General features: G+C 33.8%; 1 pseudogene; it reads left to right on the forward strand.

The window, feature by feature from the left end:
- Positions 1–4,448, forward strand: part of LOC149496277 (uncharacterized) — a 99,058-nt pseudogene extending 94,610 nt beyond the window's left edge.
- Positions 4,449–15,420: the final 10,972 nt, after the last annotated feature.

A 15,420-nucleotide genomic window follows, 5' to 3' on the forward strand; every position in this document is an offset into this window, starting at 1 on the left:
GACAGTTATTTCTAACGAAAATAATGAGTTAATTCCTACTAGAACTGTCACAGGTTGTCGTGTATGTATTTATTATAGAAAATTGAACAAAGCAACACGCAAATATCATTTTCCTTTACCTTTTGTTGATCAAATGCTTGAGAGACTTGCAGGTTACCCCTACTATTGCTTTTTAGATGGTTATTCAAGGTATTTTCAAATACCTATTGCTCCCGAGGATCAAAAGAAGACCACTTTCACTTGCCCTTATAGTACTTTTGCTTATAGGAAAGTGCCTTTTGGGTTTGCAATGCTCCTGCAATTTTTCAAAGGTGCATGATGTCCATATTTTCTGACATGGTTGAGAAGTTCATTGAAATATTTATGGATGATTTTCTGTGTTTGGTTCTTCTTTTGATTCTTGTCTTTATAATCTCTCTTTAGTGATGCAGCGATGTGAGGACACTAACCTTGTTTTGAATTGGGAAAAATGTCATTTTATGGTTAGTGAATGTATTGTTTGAGGGCATAAAATCTCACAAAAAGGGATTGAAGTGGACAAAGCCAACAAAGAGGTAATTGAAAAGCTACCACCTCCAAATTTAGTAAAAAGAGTAAGAAGTTTTCTTGGCCATGCAGGATTCTATAGGAGATTTATCAAGGATTTCTCCAAAACCACAAAACCTCTTTGTAATTTATTAGTTAAGGATGTTCCTTTTGATTTTGACAAAGAGTGTTTGAATGCTTTTAACAGGTTGAAGAAAGCGTTGATTTCAGCATCTATCATTGCTAACCAGATTGAAGTCTTCCTTTTGAACTTCTGTGTGATGTTAGTGATTATGCTATAGGAGCTGTTCTGGGGCAAAGAAAGGAAAAAAAATTGCATGTCATTTATTATGCTAATCGCACATTGAATGATGCACAATTGAATTATGACACCACTAAAAAAGACTAGCCATTGTTTTTGCTTTTGATAAATTTAGTGCTTATTTCATTGGAGATAAAACAATAGTGTACACTGATCACTCTGCTATTAAGTATTTATTAGAAAAGAAAGATGAAAAGCCTAGATTAATTCGTTGGGTTCTTCTTTTGCGGGAATTTGATTTAGAGATTCGTGATAAAAAAGGAACTAACAACCTTATAGCATATCACTTATCCAGGCTTGAGTTGGGGGAAGAAGGGCAAGCAGAATTGCAAATCAATAAAGATTTCCCCCATGAACATCTTCTTCTTGTAGCTAAAGCACAAGCTCCATGGTATGCCGATATAGTTAACTACCTTGCTTGCAAGATTACTCCTCCCCATCTTTCTTATCAACAAAAGAAAAATTTTTTTCATGATCTTAAATATTACTATTGGGAGGAGCCTTTCTTGTTCAAATATTGTAGTGACTAGCTTTTTTGACGATGTATACCGAAAGAGGAAACGAAAAATGTCCTTTGATTCTGTCATTCAATGGAATGTGGAGGACACTTTGGAGCAAGCAAGACGACAACACGTATTTTAGAAAGTGGTTTGTATTGGCCTAACTTATTTAAGGATGCTTTTAACTTTGTTCGTCTTTGTGATCATTGTCAAAGGTTAGGTAATATCTCCAAACGACATGAGATGCCATTAAACAATATCCTTGAAGTGGAGATCTTTGATGTTTGGGGCTTGGATTTCATGGGGCCATTTCCATCCTCTCATTCCAACCAATACATTCTAGTAGCGGTGGACTATGTCTCGGAATGGGTGGAAGCTGTTGCCCTTCCTAACAATGATGCCAAGAGTGTGATGAACTTCATCAAGAAATATATTTTCGCACGTCATGTTACTCCGAGAGCAATAATCAAAGACAGAGGTAAGCACTATTGCAACAAGTACCTGGATTCCCTTTATTCAAAATATGGTGTTACTCATCGTGTAAATACCCTATATCACCCTAAAACAAGTGGACAAGTGGAAGTCAATAATAGGAAAATCAAGAAGATACTGGAGACCACAGTTGGCCAATCAAGGAACGACTGGTCCAAGAAGCTCGATGATGCTCTTTGGGCCTATAGAACTGCATTTAAAACACCAATTGGTATGTCTCCATATCGAATGGTTTATGGTAAGGCTTGTCACCTCCCTGTTGAGTTAGAACACAAGGCATATTATTCAATCTAGTTTCTTAACTTCAATGCTAAGGAGGTTGGTCAAAAGAGGTTGCTTCAATTGAATATGATGGATGAAATGAGACTCCATACTTATGAGAATGCCAAAATCTATAAAGACCGCACCAAACAATGGCATGATAAGCATATTATCCTAAGCAATCTAAAGGTAGTCAAAATGGTATTACTTTATAACTCTACACTACGTCTTTTTCCAGGTAAATTGCGCTCTAGGTGGTCTGGACCATTCACAATTAAGGAAATTTTTCCACATGGAGCAGTTGAAAGAATGGATGGAAACAGGAGTTTCAAGGTTAATGCTTAACGGTTGGAGGTTTACCAAAGTGAATACTTCGATCCAGTCAAAACCATTATAAGCCTTGTTTAATTTTTGCCTTATAGGGTCTAGTGCGTCGAGCTTAATGACGTTAAACAAAAGCGCTTGTGGGAGACAACCCATATTTTCTTCTTTAGCTTTCGTATTTTTGATTTATTTTTACTTCTTTTTATCATTTGTCCCACAATTTTTAAATTATACTTTTCTTCTGTGTTTAGTCAAGTTATTTTAGGTACAAGCTAAGGCGACAGGGTTTAGCATGCCCTTACCGTGCTATGAAGCACACCCGTGTTTTAAAAGTGAAGATCGGTCTTGCAAGTCAGAGGCTCGGACGCCATTGCCGTGCTCAACAGCACGCTCGTGCTAGGTAAGATAAAGTTTTGCTCTTGCAGGTCAAGGCTTGCACTCCCTCGCCGTGCCAAATAACAAGCCCGTGCTCCAAAAAGGTGTAGACCAGTCTTGAAAGTCAAAGTTTAGCCCGCCTGTGCCGTCCCAATCAGCACGCCCATGCCAGATAAGACAAATTTTGCTTTGTAGATCAGAGGCTAGCACGCCCTTGCCGTGCCATGTAGCATGCCCTTATCAGTCCGCGCCTCAAAGCTTCAGCAACTAGCATGCCCTAACCGTGCTATGAAGCACGGCCGTGCCACGTTCCAGATCTACAGTTTTAAAGAGCGCCTTTTTGGTTACCGCGCATCCCTATCTATTTAAAGTGCACGCCCTAGTCGTTCTTCCCACTTTTTCAATTTAACCCAATGCACGCCCCCTCCTCTCCCATTCTTCTTCATCTTTCTTCTCTCCTCTTTTCTCTCAAACCAAAAGCTTAGCAAAACAATTTTCTTCTCTTTTCTCCTTCTTTCACCATGCCTCCAAGGTTCAAACACAGCAGACCTGCCTCTTCAGTGGCCGCAAGAACTCGGTCAATCACCCGTCCTCCAACTGCTCCTCCTCCAACCGTTCCTCCTCCAACCGTTCCTCCTCCTACGGCAACCGCTCCTCCTCCTTTTAAGATCAGCTCACCAGAACAATAGGAAAGGTACAATAAACTCTCTCTTCGCCCTATTTTGTCAAATCGTTTTATTGATTAATCTGCTTTAGCACAACTAGGGCTTAGAGATGCTATGTTAGAATCCCTTAAGCGTATTGGGTGGGAACAATTTATTGCCATGAAAGACCTTGTTTATGCACCTATGACTTTAGAATTTTTGAGTTCATATTCTACTCTTATTTGTCCGTTGCCTGTTGATTTTCCTAGCAAAATTAAATTCAGGCTTTTTGGGAGAAATTTTGAACTTTCAGTTAATGAGGTTAGTCACATCTTTGGTTTCCCCACTGAAAATACCCTTAATCAAATACCTAAGGATTTTAGAGATCAAACCACATAGACAACACTGACTGGAGAAGATGACTATAATCCTAGGTTTTCAAAAGCGTCAAAATTGAGAAACCCAGCCTTGAGGTATATTCATAAATTCTTAGTCAACACTATTTTTGGGCGAAGCGAAAGTGATGAAGTGTTGAGTCTAAATGAATTATATTTTATATGGGTGATCGATTAGGAGATTTTTCTCAATGTTGATTATTGGTTGTGCTTACGATGGGCTAGGGTTGCAAGGGCAGATAAAGGAGCTATTATGGTGGGGTTTTTTGTGACCCGAATTGCATCTTATTTGAGAGTTTGGAACCCTGCTCGGCCAGTTTATGGTAGTGTGGGAGGAGGAAAGGGCACTAGGCTAGACTTAGATGTCATGGTGCATATGAACTTGGTAGAGAAAATAGGGGATTCGTTTTGTATTATGGGATCTTGAGAAGAGAGTTCTGATGATGAGGAGGCCGAGGATGTTGGTGACACTAATATGGAGGGGAATAATTCGAAACCTTTCCCTGGTTTCGGTACTTCTTCTGGTGGAGTTACTTCTAAAGCCGATCCTTCTTTTCAAGGAGCATCTAACTTGTCCAACGATGAAGTTCTTGCACATCCGATGTCCTGAATGGACATGTTTATACTCACCTTAATGGAATGGAGTCCATGATTGCTGACCGTTTCTAGTCAATAGAGATTATGCATGGGAGCCTTGACTCTCGTATAGACACTATGCAAGGCCAATATCAGGGAATTGCTAGTCAACTCCAAACGATGATTCAATTGTTGTAGCCACATCCACCTCCACCACCTGAAGATGGATTATTTTTTGTTCTTTTTCGTTTGCTTTCTATTTTTATTTTTGTTCCTTTTTATATATATTAAGTATTTTGGATAATATATTTTCTTGTTTTTAGTGTTTTCTGTTTTATAGCTTTGATAATTTCCAGCAACCGACTCTTATCGTATCTTTCCTTCAATCTTATTGTATTTTTCAATACAATGATGGTAATGGTTTCTACACTCTCATATTCTTTTATTACATAATTGATAATATGATAAGTTTAGGGAATTAATTTTTAAGCTCATTGGGGACAATGTGCTAGATTAAGTTGGGGGAAGGAAAATTTTAGATAAAATTTTAATTTTCTTTTGTTTCGTTAATTTAATATGGTTGGATTAATTATAAGCAAGCTTGAAAATTCATAATTCATTAAAATGCAATGAATTTACTTGTTTTTTGAAGCTAGTTGCTATTTAGTTTAAATTTTAATTTTTGACATAACATAATTCATTGATTTAACCATTTGTCTTTAAGATTATGAACACTAATTTTTATGAATTTTATGACTTATAGATATGTTTTATTAAAAATTTAATTAATCTTAGCATTCCTAGAACAAATTAGAATTATCTTTGAGGCAAAATTTTAAAATGCTTACATTTAGAAGGTGATGATTTAGGCATTTTTGTTGAAATTCATATTTAGTCTAGGCCACCTAAGTTAAATTATGACTTTTGCATCCAATTTGAAACCTATATTTAAAGTTCATTGATCACCTTTATTAAACCTAGCCATTAAACCAACTTAATTTCCTACCATGAGTGCAATAATGCATAATTGAAGGATTTGAATTTAATCAATACATAGCAACAAAAAGGGAGAAAATTTCGTTAATACTAGCGAGTGAAGCAAGTAGAAAAACTCAAAGAGAAACACCCCCTAAAAGAAGCAATCGATCAGGAATTCAAGTTTGGGGAATTAAAGTAAGGAAGAAATTCTAAAAGTACTATGAAAAGGCCTTGCCAAAGTATCTCTAATTTTTGAGCTAGTGACGGAACTTCAAGATTAATCTCCCTTTACAAATCAATTTTTTTTATATAAATAAAAATCTTGATATTATGCATTCTTTGTGCTTTTTGTCTATCTTTTTATCCTTTTTCTTTGTTTAGCTAAAAATATATCTCTAAAACCCCATTACAACCTGAATAAAAGACCTTTTGGTCTTTTTAATTGTATGAATTTCGATTATGGAAAAGGGATGACTAATTTTGCCTATGGGAATGTTGAATTTTTAATGTTAAAACATCTTACTTAAAGGTTAAATAATTTTTGTGAAAATTCATATTCTATTTTTTCATAGGTTGAATAACTATTAGTGTTGAAAATCATATTAACTTATGCTTAAATTAAGGAATGTGTTTTATTGAAAATTGAATTTTTCCTGAAATATAATTAGCATAAGAAACACTCGATTTATTCTCATGTTAATGATTTTGATTACTTTTGAAATTGTGAATAATTATCCTTAATCATGTTAAAACTAGCTTTGTTAGTTTGTTTAGCTTGTATTTTAGTTTTTAGTTTTGTTTTGTTGCTTAAGGACAAGCAATGGTTTAAGTTTGGGAAATTTTGATAAGTGTTATTTTTATAGCATTTTTAATATAATTTTTATTAGGATTTTTAGTAGTTTTAATTACTTTAGTTAGTTTTATTTATATTTTCATCAAAACTTTCTTGAAACATAATTTGCTTGATCTTAAGGAAATTTATTGAATTTTGGCGCAGAGCAGAGCAAAATAAAGCAGAACACTCAGGTTCTAGCACGCCCAGACCGTGCAACTCAGCACGTCCATGCTGGAATCAAGGAAAATCAGTGTGGAGACTCAGGCCCTAGCACGCCCAAGCCGTGCTATATGGCATGCTCGTGCCGTAAGAAGACATCAATCCTAAGGCGTGCTTACCTGAGCACGGTTCGTGCTAGATTCCATCATGAAGACTCAGAGCCTAGCACGCCCTAGCTGTGCTATGTGGCATGCCCGTGCCACAGATTCTTCTCTAGACGTGCCCCTGAGCACGGTCCGTGCTGAACCATCCTTAGAACTCAAGCTCTGGCATGCCCTGACCGTGTCGCACAGCACGCCCGTGCTGCTAATCAAGTTTTATTTTGGGTTGCGAATGCCAGCCAGTCCCTACTACGTACATGGGCCCACATAAGATGATTTCCTGATGTGCAAATGAACTTCTAATCCTATTTAGGCACATGGGGGAGTCCTAATTGTGAAGAAATTCTAATTTCCTATTTCCAAAAGGTTCTTACTTAATGAAGACTCTATTTCCTCAACGAAGTCAGATTTTCTCCAAGGAAGTCTATATAAAGAGAGAAGCAACTCATTGTATAGACCATCTCTGCTTTTATAATCTTTTGTTCTATTATTTTTCTCTCTTTAAGACTTCAAGTGATCATGCCTTGTATCAAGATTCAAGGAAGCCGTCCACATTATTTGACTAATTTTTATCTCTAAACTCTTAATCTTATTTTTTACTTTTCATTATTCACATTGATTATGGAATTATTATCAAGTTTAATTGAGTTTTATTTAATTACTATGTTAAACTAAACTCTCATACTAGGGATTTGATGTAGCTTAATTTCTTTTCCAATTTAGAATGTTAGATTTGTTTTTCTTTGTTCAAAGCATAATTTATTATTGAGCTTAATGCTTCCAGGCAGAGTTTCTCCCCTGGATTGATTTATTTCATTAATCACTATCGAAAAAAGGGTTTTTGATATGAAAAAGGTAATAAATTACATAAAAATAATAACTTGATGCGGAAGCTATATGATTTGACTCATGGGGGGTTTTCATAAGTTATCAACCTTAAGTTATGAATTCATAAACAAACCATAAAACTTAATGATTTAATTCATGTTTCGTTGCACTATTGGAAGATAGGTAATTAGACCGAGTTAAAATAGCTAACAATACATCAAGAGAGCTTGTTAGTGATTTTAGGGTTGTTTCTCCTACTTGAACAATTAAAATTAATTAACGAACTAATAAGATAAATTGGATAGAATTAAGTGAAGTCAAAATCCCTAGTAGTTTTTAATCCCTGATTTCTTTTAATCAAAAATTGCTTGCTTGATTTCTTTTTATTATCTTTATTTGTCGAATTTTAAAATAATTTCCCTAAATTGCCATTTAAATAATAGTAGGTTAACACAATTTTGGTACTTGGTATACAATCCTCGAGGGAACGATACTCTACTCATTATATATTACTTATTGCGATTTCGTATACTTGCAAAAAATCACTGTCACTCTTCCATGTTGGCATTTTCTCTCACATTTTTCTCTATTTTTCATGTTCTCCTCATTCTCTTTCCATCTCCTTCGTTGATGCTTCTCTTTTCCATATGTGGGTTTTGATCGGTCCTTCTCTTTTGCTTTAAAAAACTTTCTTTCCATAGACCAATCCTCATGTTTCCATACCAAATTTCATCAAAGAATCACGGACCCATATAGTGACATCTCCAATTTCTATGGAATAAGATAATGAAATCCCCATTTATGGATTTATTATCTACGTCTCTTATCTTTAACCAACAAACTCTTTTTAAATAAAGATCAACCTATTGTCTCTCTGCCTCAAGATCAACCTCAGGGTGGAGGCTGCACTTGCTCTCTTTTTTTTCTCATTTCCTTCTTTCTTACAAATTTCAATCACATATATATCAGTTTCACATTTCCCCTTCTTCAGTTTCATCATTAGATTACATGTTAAAGTTGAATGAGAATAAGTTTGTATTGTACTACTGTGAGATTTACATTATACAACACCCTTTATATAGGTGTACAAGGAATCATAATCAGATACAATAGGATCATAATAAAATAAATAATCAGATACACTAGGATCAGAATCAGATATACTAGAATCAGATTGAGATACTAGGATCACAATCGGAACTTATTTTAACACCCCCTCTTAAACTCAAGGTGGGTGACTGGAGAATAATCTGAGTTTGAAAGCTAGAAGTTAGAAGGCTAAAGCATGAAAGGATTTGGCGAAGATGTATACAAGCTGATTAGAAGATGAGACAAAAATCAAATCGTAGGGTGCCATGAGTTAGATGAGCGTGAGTAACATGACAATCAATCTCAATATGTTTTGTCCGCTCATAAAAGGCATCATTGTGTGTTGTTGGCTCAAGGGTCAAATATTTATCTCGAGATTTTGATGATTAAAACAAAACAAATAAATTTAAATTATGTTATTTGTGCTAATAATATTTTATGCAGATTATATATGGAAAGTAATAAATAAACAAGGCAAGTCCTACAATTTCAAGGATCATGAACACTATTGAAGACCTTAGTAGTTAAATTTTTAGGATTCATTGTAGGATAGAGAGGACATCCATTTATAAGCGCAAAATTAATTTCTTCTTTCTTTATCAAAAGGATTTTTCAAAAATAACTGTTTAAAAATCAAAAGCTTCTTTCGTTCCTTGATTATCTTACCTAAAATGGAAGAGATCTTGTCTCAATCATTTTTGGTAATAAATATCTCAGAAAAAGCTTGTTTTAATTTTTCAAAAATTATCTTCATAAAGGTTCCAAATTTATTCACTTACCTAAATTAAAGAGACTTTGTCTCAAATGATTTTGGTAATAAGAATAAATCGAATAAGATTTTTATGCTCTTCATTTTTGGAAACAAACTTTTTAAAGAGATCCAAAATCTTGATTTTAACTTCTTACCTAAACGAAAGAGATTCTATCTGAAATCGTTTTTGGTATATATTTATTTCGAAAAAGATTTTCTTTAAATTCTTATTTTCGAAATTCTTGTTTTTAAGGGAAAGCTAGATTTTCTTTTATTCAGTTACTAAAAAGAAAGAATATAAACTAAAAAGAAAGAATATAAACTCAAAAGATTTGGTAACAAAGATTTCTGTATCTTCTAAAAATGGAAAGTCAATATTCTGATTTGAAAAAAGGATTTCACTTTCTAAATACGGGATTCTCATCCCTCTATATAAAAAGGTATTTCGTCTTTAACAGATGTGGTGAAAAAGAATTTTCGTTTTAAGAGTATTCATCCATTGATCATATCTTTTATCTCTCAAAACTTACTCTCTGCTCCCTTATTTCTTTTCATCTAAATACTTTACATTTTATCTTTAAAAAAGAAAAGAAATTTTATAACAACTTCTTTTGAAAAATTGTTCTGATTTCTAAAATGATATTCTAATCTTAAAAACTATTTTTCTTGTGCTTATATTTGCATTTATGTCTGTCTATTTAGGTCATGTGATCTTTAATAGACAGGTTTTTATTTGATAAACATTTGTGAAATAGCTTAGGTGAAAAGCTATTGTGAAATAGGTTATCAAGCAACCTTCTCCGTGAGAGAGACTCTAATGTCTTGATTTGAGTTTCTGTACTCTGCCAAAAACAGAAAGGGTTGAGGTTAACTAGAACCTTTGGAAAATCTAGTGGGACAAAGGATAGATCTAGGGTTTGATCTATTGCCTTGTACTATTGGTTTGTCTCTTACCCTTGAAAAGAGCTAACATAGTTGAGGATCTCAAGATGAGTCTTGGGGAGTGGATGTAGGCGGTTAGTGACGAACCACTATAAATCACTGTGTTACTCTTTTTATTTTCTGAAGTTCTGCTTGATACTATTTTATTTACACTTCTGTCTATATTTTAGAAATGCTAAAGTTGTTAAAGGTTTGGATGTTCTAAACTGAAATAAACTTTATCTATTTCTGAACATTAGAACTCTGGACTTCTGCATAGTGAAAATACTAAGTTCTACTATGTTCTTCTATTTTCAGTGTATTTCACTATTTGGGTTTCTAATCCGTTTTCTAATCTTGGTTAAAGCTCTGTGAAGCAGTTCAGATTTCAATAACTATCTCTCACACTGTTTTTTAAATTTATCTAAACTTTATGAGAAAGTTCTAAACTTAATAGCTTTCCTTCATAAAGCAGTTTTTGATATTATATGAAATATTATGAAGCAGTTCTAATCAATAACTGTACTTTGCAAAGTCTTTCTATTTTCTGCATAAAGCATTGTGAGGAAGTTTTAATCAATAACTTATTCTCACAAGTGCATTATTTCTCCGCTGCTATAGAACTCTTAATTTGATTTTAAAGTTAAATTTTTATTTTTAGAAAACCCAATTCATCCCCCCTCTTGGGTTGTGCCATACATATTCAGGACCCACGATATGGTATCAGAGCTTTGGCTCTTGACTTACCGAAGCTTAACAGCTTAAGAGATAAGATCCCATAGTAGCCCCACTTGCTCTTACATCTTTAGAAGGTCAATTAGGTTTTAGACTACCTCTGTTCAATGGTTCTAATTACTCTTATTGGAAAACCAGAATGTAAATTTCATAAAATCAGTTGACATAAACTGTTGGAGGAACATCATTACTGGTCCTCGTATTCCTATGAAAATTGTAGAAAATGAGAGAGTTAGAAAATCAGAAGAAGAATATACCGATGCTGATTGGAATGATATTTCTATAAATGCAAAAGCTATTAATATTCTTCATTGTGCTTTAGATCCAACAGAGTACAACAAAGTGTCTGGATATAAGTCTGCAGCGAAAGTCTGGGAAAAACTTAGAATTACCTATGAGGGTACAGATAGAGTGAAAGAATCCAGAATTAATATCCTTTGGAGAGAATATGAAATGATTAGTATGAAAGAGGGAGAAACTGTTGCTGAATTAAATTCTAGATTTACTAATATAGTTAATCATTTGAGAACTCTTGAAAAGGAAATTTCAGAAGATGAGCTTGTTAAGAAAATCCTTAGAATTCTACCTAAAAAATGGGATTCTATAGGAACTGTTATGAATTACAAAAAGACTCCCGTTACTTATGATTATCTGATAGGAGCTCTTGTTTTAGAAGAGATGAAATCTTATTTGACTGTAGAAGATAAGAAAAAGAAAGGACTGGCTTTGGAAGTAGTTTCTAGTGAAGAAAGTTCTTCTGATCTTGATAGTGATGATTTAGCACTTGTTGCTAAAAGATTCAAAAAGTTCTATAAAAGGAGTGGAAGGCCACAGAAAAAGTTTATCAAAAAGAACTTTCCACCTTAAAATAGCAGCTTTATAACATCCCTTCCTGGTCCACACGTGAACCCGAATGAACCAAGCCGAGACGCTACAATCTGGTTGAACCTATGTCCTGTCATGCTGATATCATCCTGTATACTAAAAATTATGTCATGATGTTGCTTTATACATCATTTATATACAGACATTTACTTAATAGTTATAAGACATTACACTATTTTGCAAAATGAAATGGGTCCAACTATGTGCCATGTACATGCCATAGAACCAAAATATCAAAATGAATAGTTACCCTGAAGACTGGGTCTTCAAAAGATGAACTGTAGCAGTTGGAAAGATGACTCTCTACGGTCCAGACCCAAAACCTGCGAGTTAAAACAGGTAACTCCCTGAGTAAATAAAGCTTAGTGGATATCTCAACTTAATAAGAATTAAATAAATAAGCATTTACGCACACATATCATTATACTTTCATGGTCTTACCTGCTGTTTATTATGCTGTATGAATTAAGCAATTTTTATTAACATTGTATAATTTATAAATAACACAATCTCATAATTTGAATTTCTTGAATTTCATAATTTAGTGAGATTTTGGATGATTAATAAGATGTTATTATGTATAGGAGAGGTGAGCTCAAAGTGAGAAGAAAAAGGAAGCTAAGAAGAAGGTTTAAAGCTTTTTGGTTGAAGGTTTGATATCTCTTTTAGTTTAACAAATTTTCTTGCATGAGAATATGTGTAGTGTGATGATAGTGATAAGATATGTTGCCGAATATTAGGTAATAGGTCTGAGAATGGTGATTAAGCAAGGGATGCATTGAATAAATGAATTGGATATTCATTTCATGCTGAAACAGGTTTGTTGGAAAACTGACCAGTAACTTCAACCTGAATTTGAACCTGTTACCGTTGGAATTAGGAAGTGGTATAGAAGTATTATTTGTTCCTTTATGTTTTTTCTGTCTATGAGCTTTGGAATCACCTAAATTGGACTTATAAATTGAAAGATATGCCCAAAATAGTACAAACTGTGCAGGCTGGAAATCAAAATCTAGGCGGACTGGAAGGTGCTACTTTAGCTCAATATTTTACTACTTTACCAACATATTTCAGAGAGGTCATAGAAAAAATCTTTGTACCCTAATGTGTCAGCTAACCATAGAATTTAGAATCACCTAAATTGGCCTTATAAATTGAGAGATATGACCAAAATGGTACAAACTGTGCAGGCTAGAAACCAACAGCTGGGCAGACTGGAAGTTGCTACTTTAATTCAATATTTGACTACTTTACCAACATATTTCAGAGAGGCGATAGAAGACATATTTGTACCCTAATGTGTTAGATAACTCAGACCTATTACTTAACGTTCAGCAACATATCTTATCACTATCATCACACTACACATATTCTCATGCAAGAAAATTTGTTAAACTAAAAGAGATATCAAACCTTCAACCAAAAAGCTTTAAACCTTCTTCTTAGCTTCCTTTTTCTTCTCACTTTGAGCTCACCTCTCCTATACATAATAACATCTTATTAATCATCCAAAATCTCACTAAATTATGAAATTCAAGAAATTCAACTTACTTGGATAGAGTTATAGGTTGAATTTAATGCTTGAAAGGTTGAATATTGAGGTAGAAAATGGAGGAAGATTTAGGAGAAGATGGAGAAGGTAAAGTGAAGGAAGAAGACAAAGAAGAAGATAGAGAAGGTAAAGTGAATGGAATTTTCGGGTAACCTCTAAATATATCTTCTAGTATGTTAAAAAATTACCAAATAGTACCTAAATTTTCAATAGTTTACCATTTAATACCTAAGCTTTATATGTTATTTCAATTAGGTCCTAATCCTTCTACTTTTATTTCAATTGAGTCTACATCTTTATGTGTCTTTTATTTATTTAATTTAAATCCCACTCTGCCCCACTCTGGAATCTAATGGCTCGAACCGGATTCATTCCGACTCGACTCGACTCGACTCGCTAAATGCAACGACTAAATTCAGTAGGATGTCACAAACTTACCTAAGAAAGAACCTTCTGAAGTGGTTTTTTATGAATGCAACAAACCCGGCCATATCAAGACCAACTGTCCTAAACTGAAAAAGAAGTCAAAGAAAGAAAGTTGAAACAGGCATTCATAGTCGCTTGGAGTGATTCAGATGATTCTAATTCTGAAAGCCAAAATGACCAAGAAGAAACTGTAAATATCTATCCAATGGCCACTATCAATTCTGACTCCAAGGAAATCAGTACCCTAACTTCAACACAGAAAGTTGAAAATAATGAAATAGATGCAACGGTCCAAAAGCGTGAAGAAAGCAATGTAAGTATTTCTGAACCTAAATCTAAAAATGATCTTTTAAATACTTATAATAACCTTTGCAATGAATTTGAAAAACTTGTTAGAAAGCATAAAGTTCTAAAGAAGGATTTTAGAAAATTAAAAATTGAATGTAATCATTTGAAAGATGCTTTTTATCAAGAAGTTACATGCAAAGATCTTATCATAGAGATCAAAGATCTTAAAGATTGTAATAATACATTTTCTGAAAATCTGAAACACTTTGAAGAAAAATGTAAGAATCTGAATTCTGAAAATGAATCATTAAAAACTGAGATTCGAATTCTAAAATCAATTTCAGAATCGTTTTCTAAAGAAAAGACAAGTTCTAGCTATGATGGCATTTCTAAACAGAATCATGTTTGTAATAAGAAAAATGTTGTTTCTAATGTTGTGACTTTAGAACATCAGAAATCTGACAGTCTTAACAGAAAGAAAAATCATAGTAAGCTAAATACACCTGTTACCACTAACCCTCCAGGACCCAATATGATTTGGGTACCTAAATCTGCTTGATCTTTTCAAGTGTGCCTAAGGAGTGAGCTGAAAATAGAAATGTGGTACATGGACAGCGCTTGCTCTAGGCATATGACTGGTGATATAAAGAAATTCACCAGATTAGAAAAGAAAAAGGGAGGTACAATAAGCTTTAGAGACAACGCGAAAGGTAAAATCGTTTGTATTGGTATGGTAGGTTCTAATCCTTCAATAGAAGATGTATGCTTAGTAGAAGGATTACATTATAACTTGTTAAGTGTAAGTCAGATTTGTGATAAAAATAGAAGAGTGATTTTTGAACCCTCTTATTGTGAAGTTCAGAACATGCATGATAAAAAAACTTTATTTGTTGGAAAAAGGTTTGAGAATATATACCTGCTAGATCTCTCTGATATGCATAACCTAGACATATGTTTAGTTTCTGTTGATAATTCTAGTTGGTTATAGCATAGAAGACTTGGACATGCAAGCATGCACATTATTTCTAAACTATCTAAGAAAGATTTGGTTCGAGGTTTGCGAAAGTTGAAATTTGAAAAAGATCACATTTGTGATGCTTGTCAATTGGGCAAGCAAACCAAAACATCTTTCAAATCTAAGGGCATGGTTTCTACTTCTAGATCTTTAGAATTGCTACACCTTGATTTAATTGGTCCTATTACTCCTTCTAGTCTTGGAGGAAAATCCTTTGCATTTGTTATTGTAGATGACTATTCTAGATTCACCTGGACACTCTTCCTTAGAAATAAGGATGAGTCATATAACATGTTTGTTCATCTTTGCAAGAAAAATACAAAATGAGAAAGGATACAACATCTCTACAATTAGAAGTGATCATAGAGGAGAATTTGAAAATC

The sequence above is a fragment of the Jatropha curcas genome, chromosome 5 (assembly GCF_041381405.1).
Source record: "Jatropha curcas cultivar XTBG-Jc1 chromosome 5, XTBG_Jcur_1.0, whole genome shotgun sequence".
Taxonomy (NCBI): domain Eukaryota; kingdom Viridiplantae; phylum Streptophyta; class Magnoliopsida; order Malpighiales; family Euphorbiaceae; genus Jatropha; species Jatropha curcas.